Source organism: Nematolebias whitei, chromosome 10, assembly GCF_014905685.2.
Source record: "Nematolebias whitei isolate Nwh7 chromosome 10, NemWhi1, whole genome shotgun sequence".
Lineage (NCBI taxonomy): Eukaryota > Metazoa > Chordata > Actinopteri > Cyprinodontiformes > Rivulidae > Nematolebias > Nematolebias whitei.
Window position 1 is genome coordinate 26150707 of NC_056507.1, and position 4843 is coordinate 26155549.

Consider the following 4843-nt stretch of genomic DNA (forward strand, 5'->3'; position numbering starts at 1 on the left):
TATACAGGGGAAAGAATCATATTAAACATGTATCATTTGTTGAGAGAATGTTGTGATGAAGTAAAATTCAAAGCAGTCTGCTGGCTTCTTAAGGAAATATTGTTATTAACTGACTTTTTATGTATGTGAATGTTTCTGTTCAGTGCCCTGAGATGACTTGTGTTGTGATTTGGCCTTATATAAACTGAACTGAATTGAATTTCAGGCCAGAGTTTTTTTTTTTAATGATGATAGAGTTTCAGCCATTTTGGATGAACCTTGTGTCATGGGTGGCTGTCACGAATGAGGACACATAAAGTTTATTACAGTAATTGTATTACACCAAAGGTCAGTACAAATTACCACGTTATCTTGTATCTTCTGTATCTTCCTCTGATATTTTCCTAACACACTCTTCGGTCCTCTGCTGTCGCAGTAGTGCTCTCTAGCCAAATGAGGGAAGACTTGAACATGACGCCTGGTAAAGATGTACTCAATTTCATCCAGTTCTGTGAAACCTTGCATGATCTGTTAGCACTTGTCTTGAATCATTTGTTGCAAATGACTCGGCTACAACCACACCAAATTTGAACTCCATCGGTTATTAATTCAATTCCGTTTATTTATAGCGCCAAGTCACAACAGAAGTCATCTCAGGGCACTGAACCATTCGTATGGTGGTCAAGGCTAATTAAGTGTGGTGGCCATCTTGACATTAAACAACAAATTATTACTTTTGGAAATTTTCCATTCAAATTTGTTCAGTGGGCCATGAGAAATTTTGCTAACAATTAAAAACAGACATAAAACATTATTGCATTCAGCGGCGAGTTATATTCACACCATGCAAGATGACCTTTTGTTGTGGATTTAGGCCAACTAATCACATTTTTATTTTCCTTTACATGAAAAAAAGGTCATTTTTCTAGCGTTTAAAATCTCTTCAAAAATAAATAAAGACAAAACTAAGGACACTTACAAAGTGTTGGTTACATTTTCAAAATAACACACCTGCTCTAAAATAAACAAATGACCACGGGATTACTAATTTAATACTTGAATAATCCTTATTAATAATCCTGAAGGTCAGACTGTGCTAAATGTTCAGATGGAGAATCCATGCTGCAATATTATTGTGTGCTGCCACCTGCTGGACGTGGATCAGAACAAACTTTACGCTCATAACAAGCTAGAAAAATGCTTATTCTCTGCAAAAAGGCAGAGTGAATGCTTAGAGCTGAATTACTTCACTGAAATTTGCAAAGAAAAGGGGAGTGGGAGGTTAGATGCTTGACAGCTTAACTTTCAACGTAAGCTGAAACGTTTAAAGAAGAAGAGACACAAGGAGCAGGCCAAACAACAGAAGACAGATGGAAAGAGCACGAGGAGACATAAAAACAAAAAGGAGGTGCAACAAGTACATAAAACAATAAAAAGGATTAAAAACATGGACACATAAGTAGACAAAAAGGAAATAAACAACATACAAAAAGACAAAAGGAAGCATAATGAGAAGAATTGGAAATTCTGCAAACATCTCAAGTAGAAACCTCCAATTTCCCTTCATCAAATAAACTACAAGTTTATTTCATCATAAATACTAATTATATCAACTAATAAAACAGAAATCACATGTCTGGGACTCAAAACAGCTGGATTGGCAGACCAGGGTGGTGGTCCCCCTATTCAAAAAGGGGGACCGTAGAGTGTGTTCCAACTACAGGGGGATCACGCTCTTAAGCCTTCCTGGTAAGGTCTATTCGGGGGTTCTGGAGAGGAGGGTCCGTCAGATAGTCGAGCCTCGGATTCAGGAGGAACAGTGCGGTTTTCGTCCTGGTCGTGGAACACTGGACCAGCTCTACACTCTCAGCAGGGTCCTGGAGGATGCATGGGAGTTTGCCCAACCAGTCTACATGTGCTTTGTGGACTTGGAGAAGGCGTTCGACCGCGTTCCTCGGGGAACCCTGTGGGGGGGGGGGTACTAGGGGAGTATGGGGTACCGGGCCCTTTGATATGGGCTGTTAGGTCCCTGTATGACCAGTGTCAGAGCCTGGTCCGCATTGCCGGCAGTAAGTCGGGCTTGTTCCTGGTGAGAGTTGGACTCCGCCAAGGTTGCCCTTTGTCACCGATTCTGTTCATAACTTTTATGGTCAGAATTTCTAGGCACAGCCAAGGTGTTGAGGGGATCCGTTTTGGTGGCCTTAGGATTGCGTCTCTGCTTTTTGCAGATGATGTGGTCTTATTGGCTTCATCAGATCGTGATCTACAGCTTTCGCTGGAGCGGTTCGCAGCCGAGTGCGACGCGACCGGGATGAAGATCAGTTCCTCCAAATCCGAGGCCATGGTCTTGAGCCGGAAAAGGGTAGAGTGCCCTCTCCGGGTCAGGGAGGAGGTCCTTCCCCAAGTGGAGGAGTTCAAGTATCTTGGGGTCTTGTTCACGAATGAGGGAAAAATGGAGAGTGAGATCAATAGGCGGATAGGTGTACAGTGTCTGCAGTGAAGAGACAGCTGAGTCAATCAATTTACCGATCGATCTACGTTCCTACCCTCATCTATGGTCATGAGCTTTGGGTTGTGATCGACAGAACGAGATCTAGGATACAAGCGGCCGAAATGAGTTTTCTCCGCAGGGCGTCTGGGCTCTCCCTTAGAGATGGGGTGAGAAGCTCAATCATCCGGGAGAGACTCAGAGTAGAGCCGCTGCTTCTCCACGTCGAGAGGAGCCAGTTGAGGTGGCTTGGGCATCTGTTTAGGATGTCTCCTGGACGCCTCCCTGGTGAGGTGTTCCGGACACGTCCCACCGGGAGGAGGCCCAGAGGAAGACCCAGGACACGCTGGAGGGCCTAGGTTTCTCGGCTGGCCTGGGAACGCCTCGGGATTCCCCCGGAGGAGCTGGTCCAAGTGACTGGGGAGAGGGAAGTCTGGGCCTCCCCACTTAGACTGCTACCCCCGCGACCCGACCCCGGATAAGCGGAAGAAAATGGATGGATGGATAAAACAGAAATCACATGTCTGGGATTCAAAACAGCTGATTTAGTTCATCCTTCACCTTAAATTATTGACAAGTCTTCTCCGTTTGTGGCCTTCAGGTTCTGCTTGTCACTCGTTTTGTCAGTTTTCTGAAACGTGGTGGTGACCTGAGAGGAAAGTTGTCTCTTTTGTTCAGATTGTGAAAAGCTGTGTTTAAAAGCTGCTGGGAATTTGTTAAAGCCACCAGACCATTTATGTTTGTGTGGAGCAGTTAGAGCTGTGAAAGAAAGTTGTAACGTTCCCTGAACATGAATGAAATGATTCAACGTCCTCAGAGCTAGATGATGGCACCAGGAGCTCTCCATCTGTTGACTGACTTCCATGGCATCCGACCTCGACAGTCCTCCTCACAGGTGGCATCCTGTCACTTTCAGGCTTGGCAGAGAAGAACCATAGGAGCCATCGCACGCACACACACCCCTCACAGAACTGGCTCCAGGGGGTGCCCCGTTTGCCTTTTCTGGGTGAGGTTTCATGATAGATCAAGGGTTTTGAATTGTTCTTGTTCTCACCCTGCCCCTGGACTGTTTACCAAGACCCTGACAGATAATATGGCCCTCAGGATCAATGGAGGTTCACAAACCTACCACATTAAACATTTAGGTGGCAAAAGAACAGTTTCCTGGATACAAGTGGCTGAAATGATCTGCAATGAGGAGGTCAAGTTCAGCCTTAGAGTTTATAGGGTGAGCAGCTTAGTCATCTGAGGGGGGGTTCTTCTGAGAGATGCTGATCCTGCCTCTGCGTTGAAGGGAGTTAGTTGAGGTGGTTCAGGCATCTCATTGGAATGTCTCCCTCTGAAGCTTTTTCAGCCATGTCTTACTAGGAAAAAGGGCATGGGGCAGACCCAGAACTCACTGGAAGGATGATGCATAAGTTTCAGCTTCCAACCTGCAGCTAACAGAGGCAGAGCCACATAATGCCGACTGTCACAGGTTTAAAACTGTAAACTTTGCTAAATATTCAATTGTGGATTAATGACACTATAGATCGCTTTATAACTAATTTTACATTTTTTAAAATCTATTTACGACCACTGTTTTTATCATTTGCATTAGTTTGCATATGCATTTACAAATCTAGCTTTGTATAAAAAGACCCCAAAGTGAGATTCTGTGCTCAACTTTAGGGACCACTAAGCTACTCCACTGTATACAAAGACACTGAGTTGAACTGAATGTACACAAACACTTTTACAAAGTAGAATATTCTTCTTCTTTGGCATTACCCTCTTCAGGGGTTGCAACACTTGTTATCCAATTCAAGTCAATTCAGTTCAGTTTACTTCTGTAGTGCGAAGTCAAAACAGAAGTTATCTCAGGATATTGTACAGAAACATTCACATACATTATAAATACCAGTAAGTTAAGTTAGGAAGCAGCAGATGCGTTGAGTCTTCATTTCATCAGTCTCCCATCCTGAGCGAGCACAAAGGCAACAGTGGAAAGGAAAAACTCCCTCGTGAGGAAGAAACCTCCAGCAGAACAAGCTGGGCTTGAGAGGACAGGAAGGAGAAATGGACACACAATGACAGGTCCAGAATGGAGGCAAGCAGGTCCTCACTATGCCATTTTATCCTTATCAGATAATAATCTTAGATATGAAAAGGGGGAGAAACATGATAGTGGTATTACAAAAAAAGATCTTTCACATCTTGTCTATCAGGACACGATTTGAGACATCAAAAAACTCTACCAGCAAGCACAATTAAAACATGATTACATTTGCATTTGACATCAAGGTGTTGAGATTTGTCTATGAGCTTTTTTTTCAGATCAGCCACAGTTTCTGAAGATGTTGTTTTCAGCCAGCAGTTCTGATAAGCCTGCACAGA